The 10,040-nt window shown below is 45.9% G+C and overlaps 1 protein-coding gene across 1 annotated transcript in view; it reads right to left on the reverse strand.

Moving 5' to 3' along the window:
- ARID1A (AT-rich interaction domain 1A) overlaps positions 1 to 9,187 on the reverse strand; it is a 103,513-nt gene extending 94,326 nt beyond the window's left edge. Inside the window, exon 1 of the mRNA XM_056557415.1 lies at positions 9,112 to 9,187. The gene's annotated coding sequence lies outside the window, so the exon portion shown is untranslated. The remainder of the gene's footprint in view (positions 1 to 9,111) is intronic.
- Between the last annotated feature and the right edge of the window lie 853 nt (positions 9,188 to 10,040).

The following is a 10,040-nucleotide window of genomic DNA, read 5'->3' on the forward strand; positions in this document are numbered from 1 at the left end:
CAGAGTACCCCCTCCCCGGCCGCGCAGCCCGCAACCCCCCGGCCCCGCCGCTTCGCTCAACCCTCTCCCCCTCCCCACCCCCCTTAGTTCACCTATTCAGTGTCCCTCCAGCTGTTTCCCCACTACAACTCCCAGCTTGCCCTGACATCTATTGGCTGTCAGGGCATGCTGGGAGTAGTAGTGGGGAAACTGGAGGCATACTGTATAGGTGAACACGCAACCCCCCCGGCATAACACTTTACCTTGTCCCCGGGAGCCTGCGCGCATCCACTTCCTTCAAAGCGCTCGCTGATAGACAGGCGGGAGCGAGCACCGCAGTGACTCAATTTCGACTCATTGCCATGCTTAAATGAGTCAAAATTCAGTAGAGACGTCACTGCCGAATGCATTCGGCCACTAGGAGGGCGACCCCTAGTGGCCGAATTTAAAAGTGATTTTAAACTGGTTTAAAATCACTTTTTTTTAAATTAAAGTATATAAGAGGTATGTTGTAGTACTTAAGTACTACAACATATCAATTTTTAGATTTCATGACCGTGCCCATTTAAGGACTCTAAAACAGGGATGTATGGGTACGCCCTTGGTTCTTAAGGGGTTAATGACTACCAGGACTTCATCAGCCATTACAGGAGCTTTAAGGATGAGGAGATCGGATTCATACAACTGGATTCACAGTTTAAAAGCATCAAGAAACTCCTTACCGTCTACTGCACATGTCGTGTCGTATTAAAAATTGGAAATAAGAACCTCCTTTACTGTTTTCAGCTCCCTCACTATCGTACCCTGGTTATTTGTAAGGGCAGAAATATGCATTGGGACCATCCTACCTCCCGCCATACAAGCTAATATAGCATCCCCTTATTCCTATGCCTATAGAAATCTGTCTCTTAAATTTTTCTCGAGCTCAAACTCTGCCTTAGCCTCCATCCAAACCGTTTTAGTAGAGTCTGTCAAATGTAGCTGATATGATGTGTAAGCCTACATAAGTTTATCACTGGCATCCCTTTAGGCTTTAATCGTTTTATGTTTCATAGAAGTAACATACGCAAGAATGTGTCCACTTCAAATTAGGTTGATTATAGTGTTGTGGAGGAGATTTATCAAAAACTTTGCAGAGGAAAAGTTGAAAAGTTGCCCATAGCAAACCAATCGGCTTACTTCTTTCATTTTTTAAAAGGCCTCTGAAAAAATAATTATATCGCGGCCAGGTCCGAAGGTAGGATCACCCACATAGAAATTCGGAGAAGGCCCACCTTCACCCAATGTGAAAACCAAGCCTAATATACAAAAAATTCAGGACACACTAACTAAAGCAGTAGAAACGCAGTATAAAATAATAGAAGTATGAGTGAAAAGAGTTTGTGGAACTCACTTTTTTTGACGAAACCTACTAGGGAGCCACTCACTACCCCAATTGCAAAATTAAAACTGTGCAAATATCCACCACATCCTTCTCTGAACATCACCACCCCACTGTTGGGTCTCCTCTAAAGACCACTAGAAACAGGGAGAATGCCCTCCTCCTCTCTCAGGAAGCCCAAGAGGGAGGGGGACATCAGGTAATCAGGGTAACATAACAGTATGGCATAAGAACCATTGAACCATCCACTACTCCACTAAAAACCATGGAGGTACCGTTCACCATCCTGCTCTGGCAAGCAACAAAACAACTTTCAAGTAGTCCTCTTCACTTCACTACATAACTTCCTCCTCTTGCACATAAGGACTCTCTGTCCTACGGGGCTTCAGTATATCTTGTTTAGGTTCAGAACTCAGTAGCTGCATCCAAGGTGGCAAATGTTGCCTCGGTATCATCACCCAAGTGTACCTGCAATACAGCAGGAAACAGCAAATAGAATTTCATCTTCATTTGAACTCACTTGGAGCAAATTTGTGCAAAGACTCTCTTCGGCCTGCAACATCTGCCGAGTAATCGGCAAAGAGGAGCAACTTATGGCCTGTAATCACCAGCCTCTCCATAAATTTCTTAAATGCTTGGAGCAGTACTTTTGTCCATGTAATTAAAGTATTTAAAAATCACTTGTCAAGGGCAGGTTGAATTTGCAGGTTGAATTTATTCACAGTGCTTGGGAAATATTGTGTGAGCACAGAACAAAAAGAGCTGGGAGATGTGCAGAGAAACTGTGTTCCTGTTCCCCCTGAGAGAGGGTAGCAGGAATGGAATGAGAGGAAATGGGCTGTCAAGCTGAAATTGTGTTCCTGTGGGGAAGGTCACATTCCACTATAGGGACACAGTTTTCTTCATTATACCGGGACAGAACTTCTCTTACATGCAGCCTTGCTCGATAGCACCCAGATGTTTTCTGTAAACTTATTTTTTTCATTAATTGTACTTGTTTTCATATAAATAATAATAATAAAAAAAAAAAAAGACTTTTAGATTCTGGTATGGCCTTGGCAAGGCATTGAAACAAAATAACTACCATACTAACTGTAATACTACTATAATAACTACTATCTGTTACATTATGCGCTCCGGCCACACACGCTGGCCGTGAGCGCATGGTCCCCTTACCTTCTGCTGCCGACGGGGCTGGGACTCGCATCACGCCCGCATGCGAGCCCCAGTCCGTCACTCTCCGGGTGTTTCTCCTGCCTCTCTGCTCCGCTGCGCGTCCCCGTCCCCTAGGGCGCGTGCGCCCCGGAGCTTTAAGGTTTAAAGGGCTAGTACGCTCATTAGTGTAATCCACCTGTGGCTCATTTATAAATTCCTCCACCCTCCCTGCCAGATCTTTGTTGCCTTGTGCCTTTGAGAAAGCATTCCTCAGTATTACCTTGCCGTGTATCAGATCTCTTGTGACTTGACCTTGCTCCTCTGCCGCCTGCCTACTGAACTCCTGCTTCACTTTGACTACGCTACTGTGCTGCCTGCCCTGACCTTCCGCAATCCAGACTACAAGCTGCCTTATGCCTCCTGTGCCTCGCATCTCCTCAGCCACCTGTGTGGTCGAGCCGTGCCTGGGTGCCGCCTATCGCAGCAAGTCCATCCCGCATTGTGGCGGGCTCTGGTGAAAACCAGCGGCACCTTAGACTCCACTCCCTGGTACGGTCCGAGTCATCTGCCACACAAGTCCAGTGGATCTACATCCACCGGTGTTCCTGTCTTCAGAAACATGAGTGTTACCATAAAATCCGGCCATGGATCCCGCTGAGGTACCCCTGCCTGAAGTCGCAGATCTTCCCTCCGTTGTGGTACGTCAGTCACAGCAGTTGGCCTGACAGGTGCAGCAATTTTCTCAACTTTCAGCCATGATGCAACAGCTTTTGGCCTTGCAACAGCAGGAGGTATCACAATCTGGCCCACCTCCAGCTCCTGCAGTGTCTTCTGGCTCCCAACTGCGCCTACCTTTGCCTTCCAAGTATGGTGGGGATTCCAAGTCATGCAGAGGCTTTGTTACACAGTGCTCCATGCACTTGGAGCTCATGTTTGAACTGTTTCCGACGGAACGTACTAAGGTGGCCTGTGTCATTAGTCTACTGTCTGGAAAAGCCCTGGCTTGGGCTACACCCCTTTGGGACTGTGGTGATCCAATATCCTCCAATTTGTCGGCATTCTTTGCAGAATTTCGCAGTGTCTTTGAGGAACCCGCACATGCCTCTTCAGCTGAGACAGTGTTGCTGGAACCTCTGTCAAGAAAATTCAACAGTTGGTGACTACACGGTTTAGGTCCGCATTCTAGCCTCTGAACTTGCCTGGAATGTTGAGGCCTTGTGTGCCACATTCAAAAAAGGACTGTCAAGCAGGATTAAAGATGCCCTTGCAGCACGTGATCCTCCATCTTCTTTGACAGAACTTGGCCACGAGCATTGATGTGCATTATGCCGAGAGACATGAGGAATTACGCATAGAGAGGGAACCTGCCCCCCTGACACCCGTCAAGGACTGTACAGTTTGCCCGCACCTAGGGTACGTGGGAGAGGTGTCCCTGGGTGTGAATACTACCTCTCCACGCTTAACTATTCTTGTACAAGTCTTCGCTTCAGCCAAGTCTTCCTTCAGCGCTACAGCATTTTTGGATTCTGGATCAGTAGGTGACTTTATTGATGCTTTTTTAGTCCACAAGTATCATTTTCCCCTTACTCGGCTTGCCAAGCCCTTGTTCATCTCCTCTGTTAATGGACAAAATCTGGACTTTAAGGTTCACTTCCATACTGAATCTCTCGTCATGCAAGTAGGAGTATTGCATAAAGAAAAAATTTAATTCTATGTTCTGCCACACTGCACTTCTGAGATTCTTCTTGTCCTTCCTTGGCTGCAACGCCATTCCCCGCAACTGGATTTGAGAACTGGAGAAATAATTAGCTGTGGACAATCCTGTCAAAATTTTTGCCTCCAACCTGTTCTGCGTAAAGTTGTTTCTCGTCTTCCTCCTTTACCTGGCCTGCCGCCACCTTACCAAGATTTCTCTGACGTTTTCTGCAAGAAACAGGCTGAGTCTCTGCCTCCACATTGTCCTTACGACTGCCCTATTGATCTTCTGCCTTTTACCACTCCTCCACATGGGAGGATATACCCTCTATCAGTTCCTGAGACCAAAGCCATGGCTGAGTATATCCAGGTGAATCTCCAAAAGGGATTTATCCGTAAGTCCTCTTCTCCTGCTGGAGTAGGTTTCTTCTTTGTAGGGAAGAAGGATGGCTCACTTCATCCATATATTGACTACAGGGGGCTTAACAAAATCACGGTCAAGAACCATTACCCTCTACCTCTTATCTCAGAACTTTTTGACTGTCTACGTGGTGCCAAGGTCTTCTCCAAGTTGGACATACGCGGTGCGTATAACCTCGTTTGTATCCGCAAGGGAGATGAATGGAAAATGGCCTTCAATACTCGTGATGGACATTTTGAATATCTTGTAATGCCTTTTGTTCTCTGCAATGCTCCAGCTGTTTTTCAAGAGTTCGTTGTCAGGATCCGGGCTGGTAAGCGGGGAGGACATGAGTGGTGGATCCTCTGTGTCAGTGAGGTGATGACGTGGGCCGTACCAGGGGAGCGGAATCTAAGGGGTTACTGGTTTTCACCAGAGCCCGCCGCAAAGCGGGATGGACTTGCAGCGGCAGGTAACCCCCAGGTCATTCCACCCGATAGTGACTCAACCTCACTGACAGCTGAGACAGGCACGGTACAGAAGGACAAGGCAAGAGCAAGGTCGGACAGAGCAGAAGGTCTGGGCAGGCAGCAACTTTTTGGAGTCAGGTGCAACGGCAAGGGTCTGGATACACAGGCAATGGAACACACAGAAACGCTTTCTCAGGGCACAAGGCAACAAGATCCGGCAAGGACAGGAAGGGAAGTGGGTTTAAATAGTGTAGGGAGTGCTAGGAACTAATTGGGCCAGGCACCAATTAATGGTGCACTGGCCCTTTAAATCTGAGAGACACGGCGCGTGCGCCGGGACTGAGCAGAAGGACGGGACCGGTGAGTGATACGGGATGCGATCCGCGGGCGCTGCAGGCAAGAGAGTAACGCCGCGAGCGCTCCGGAGGGGAAGCGGGGCCCGGAGCGCTCGGCGTTACATTCGTCAATGATATCTTCCGTGATCTTCTCTACACCTGTGTTGTTGTGTACCTAGATGACATCCTGATCTTCTCTTCCAACCTAGAGGAGCATCGTACTCATGTTCGTCTGGTTCTTCAGCGACTACGGAAGAATCATCTCTACGCCAAACTGGAGAAATGCCTGTTCGAGAAATCTAGTCTTCCGTTTCTTGGCTACATTGTCTCTCATCAGGGCCTACAGATGGATCCAGATAAGTTGTCTGCAGTATTGGATTGGCCTTGTCTGTCGGGCCTACGTGCTATTCAATGCTTTCTGGGATTCGCTAACTATTATTGTCAGTTTATCCCACATTTTTCATCCTTGGTTGCTCCTATTGTGAACTCCTGCTTCGCTTTGACTACGCTACTGTGCCGCCTGCCCTGACCTTCTGCTATCCAGACTATGAGCTGCCTTATCCCTCCTGTGCCTTGCATCTCCTCAGCCGCCTGTGTGGTCGAGCCATGCCAGGGGTAGTGACCTGGGTGCCGCCTGCCGCAGCAAGTCCATCCCACTTTGCAGCGGGCTCTGGTGAAAACCAGCAGCACCTTAGACTTCACTCCCTGTTATGGTCTGAGTCATCTGCCACACAGGTCCAGCAGATCCACATCCACCAGGGTTCCTGTCTTCAGAAACATGAATGTTACACTATCATTTGATGAACATAGAATAATTAAATTATGAATATTTGCCACAGGTTCATTTTGGTATTCTTTATGTTTACCACAATGGACAGCAGCATCCATAATCATATTTTGAAGCTACCCACGTTCCTTTGCTGCTTTTCAAACTATAAGATCAAGATGTGAGAGCCTTATTACATCTTTTTGTCAGCCTGTCTAGCACCTGAAAAAAAGGTCTTATATGAATCTGGAAGAGAAAACAATGTTTTTTCTCTTCCTATTGACCTCAAGTTCAGCTAGTGGCTTAGAGTGTCGTGGCTATTACACAGGTCAATTATCAGTAATCGCCTTGAGTATTAGAACCAGCGATCAGCAGACAAGCAAACACTTATTGCAGAATGTTTAAAACATTATAAAAGGAGGAATGGAATATAGAAGGTTGCACTAGCCACATAAGACCAAGATTCTTTATTGAAGCATGTGCAGCAGGTACAGGTGACTTATTGCAGAATGTTTACAAATCTTCATTTGTCCGCTGCACATTTCCCTGTGTAATAAGGGACATGCAGCCGGCAAATGATAATCAATAAAGTTTTTGGAAATATATAATTGCAGTTTTTTTCAGCCAAAGTTGATCTAGCAGGCAGAAGAAGTCCTTCCTTGATGTTTTAAATATTATAATTTTTTATGATCAAATGGTTTTTATTGATTTTTTTCAAGAAATTTTACAATACAATACACAAAGCCATTGCAACATTATGACCAAAAAGAAAACAGTATAAAACAAATAAAATCATAACATATGTTTGAACATAATGAAAACGTCAGTTTAATCTACTTTATAACTTTTAAAAATGGAACATGATTCGAACAACCAGGACTCTTTCTTGAGCTGCCCTTCCAAACTAAGTATCCTGTAGGCTAAGTGGATAAATGACCAGCAGGTAAACAATCACTACAGCACTTTACTAACCTAAGCTTTATAAAAAAAAAAAAAAAAAAGCATGGCCAGAAAAAAGTCTAGAGAAACCTAATAAACTGTGACTGTGAGAAACAAGATTCTCTGATCTGACTAAACCTATGATCTGAATCCACTTCTGGCTTTTGTTCCAAAAATTGTAACAAAAAAACACACCCTTAGGCTAGGAACACACGTAATGTATCCGCAGTGTAAAATACGTCGGTCTGTCAGTGACCCGACCCTATGATATACCTCCAACTGTTTCCTGCAATCTGCCGCTACGAGCAGCAACACAGGGACCTGCGAGTCGTTGCAAGCAGTCACAGTCTTTTGTACTCAGACATCATGGAGGGGCCACGATGTGCGAGCACACTGTTCATGCGCGCAGCGGCTCGCTCATCCCTGTGTGGTGGCAGATTGCTGCTGTGGGCAGGACAGGGGGAACAGCTGGAGGCACACTATAGGGTCAGGTTACCGGCAGATCTACAGTGTAAAATACGCTGTTGATCCGTTACGTGTGACCCTACCCTTAAAGGAGTTATCCTGAAATTAAAGCTTATACCCTATCAACAAATAGGGGAAACATGTCTCCTGTAAGGGGGCTCAGCACTCAACCTACCATTCTATTGAGCGATCCAATCCATAACTTTGTAGACAAGCAAGAGTAAAGGCCTGCCAAGCCAATCACCGGCCGCTGAGACCCCTCATGTACAGACACTTAACCCCTACCTTGTGGATAGGGAGTCATTTTTTCCCACTGGGTTACAGTAAAAAAAAAACACAAAAACAACAAATTTCCTAAATCTTTGTATAGCTGTCCAATATTAGAAAAATACTATATATAAATATCATGTTTATGAAAGGACACCACTTAGCTGCTACTGTGTAAAAAATACATCTCATTAACGAAAACCAGCAGAATATTCCACAGTGTTTCTGGGAAAATGTTCTATATACCGATGAGACAATGTACAACAAGCAGATTCTATGTTTGGAGGAAAATATCACCACACAAAACACCAAAACCTCATCCTAAACAGGGCCGGATTAAAGGAGAAATATCAAGCTGAAAAACTTATCGAAAGGATAGGGGATCAGTTTTAGATCACAGGGGTCAGACCACTGGGACTCCCTGTGATCTCCAGCACAGGGCCCCGGTTCTCCCTGGGAACAGAGCGTCACGACCCCTGCACAAAGCAGTGGCCGAAACACCCCCTCCATATATTTATATGGGAGAGCCAAGGATAGCCGAATGACTCTCACATAGAGATATATAGAGGGGGCATATCGGCTGCGGAATGTGCAGAGGTCGGCATTCCCCACTCACGGGGAGAGCCGATGCCCGTGCAGGAGATTGCGGTGAGATTCCAGTGGTCGGACTCCTGGATAGGGGTTACGTTTCCACAATGATATCTCCTATAAATTAGGGGCTGATGGAGCTGTAGCTCCAGACCCCGTCCTGAAAATAAGACCAGGCTAAATAGGATGCCATACTGTGACAGGAGCTCACAGTGACACCGACACACACAACACAGGTCCTGTCCTTTGTCTCTGTGTGCAGTCTACTTCTTCAATTGCCTGCACAGCCTTCTCTTTCTCCCTGAAGCTCTAGTGTGTGTGCAGTGCTGGTTCCTCCCTCTCATACCCCGCCTTTTTGGTCAGTGACGAGGGGCCATAAAGCATACCTCCCAACTTTTGCTAAGAGAAAATAGGGACAAGCCATGCCCCTGACTGCACCTTAAGCCACACACCCTAACCACACCTGCACATGCGGAATGGGAATACCTATTTAACAGTAATAATGTCAGTCTGTCATCTGAGTTTAGGAGGCCCTTCCATACACAGGTGACTGACTACAACCCCCATCATTACCACTACAGACCATAAGTGATAACATACAGCTATATCAGGTGACTGACAACAACCCCCATCATTACCACTACAAACCATATAAGTGTTTACTTACTTACATCTTGTGACACAGGTGACGTCTTTGCTGATTGGAGTCTCTCAATTTACTTTTTCTGCTCCATCCAGCTGAGGTCATCAGAACCTGCACTGTTCCAAATTATTACACACAGTAAGTTTCAAAGCACTTTATACAGTAGGTTGTAAAGAACTGAAAATTGTCATTTGTTGTGTTTGCAGCATATTTACTGAAATCAAAAGCAGTTTCAATCAAATTTCTAACAACATTTTAACTTTTTAAAAATTTTAACAGGTCACGTTACATTTGAACATAGGACCCCTTATTTGATAGCAGCTTCACAAGTCTTGCATCTATTCAACTTGTTAGTTTTTGGACAGTTTCTGCTTGAATTTGTTTGCAAGATGTCAGAGCTGCTGTTTGGATGTAAACAGCCTCCAACCATCATAGATCTTTTTCTTGAGGATGCTCCAAAGGTTCTCAATAGGAGGCCACACCATGACTTTCTCTCCTTTTATCCCCATAGCAGCCATTGATGCAGAGGTATTCTTTGCAGCATGAGGTGCATTGTCATGCATGAAGATGATTTTATTACAGAAAGCATAGTTCTTCTTTCTGTACCAGGAAAGAAAGTGGTCAGTCAGAAACTCCACATACTTTGCAGAGGTCATCTTTACACCTTCTTGGACCGTAAAGGTGCCGACCAGCTCTCTTCCCATGCCCAAAACATGACTCCACCACTGCCTTTCTGACGTTGCAGCCTTGTTGGAACAGGGTGGCCGTCCACCAACCATCCACTACTCCATTCATCTGGATCATCCAGGGTTGCACGGCACTCATCAGTGAACAGGACGGTTTTCTGCCCATTGTAGCTGTTTCTGCTTGTGAGCATTGGTTAGTGGTGACACGGTTGCAAGATTCTGGGGGACTGTACACCTTGATGTCCGTGGGACTCCAGAGGCACCAGCAGCT

The sequence above is a fragment of the Hyla sarda genome, chromosome 2 (assembly GCF_029499605.1).
Source record: "Hyla sarda isolate aHylSar1 chromosome 2, aHylSar1.hap1, whole genome shotgun sequence".
Taxonomy (NCBI): Eukaryota; Metazoa; Chordata; class Amphibia; order Anura; family Hylidae; genus Hyla; species Hyla sarda.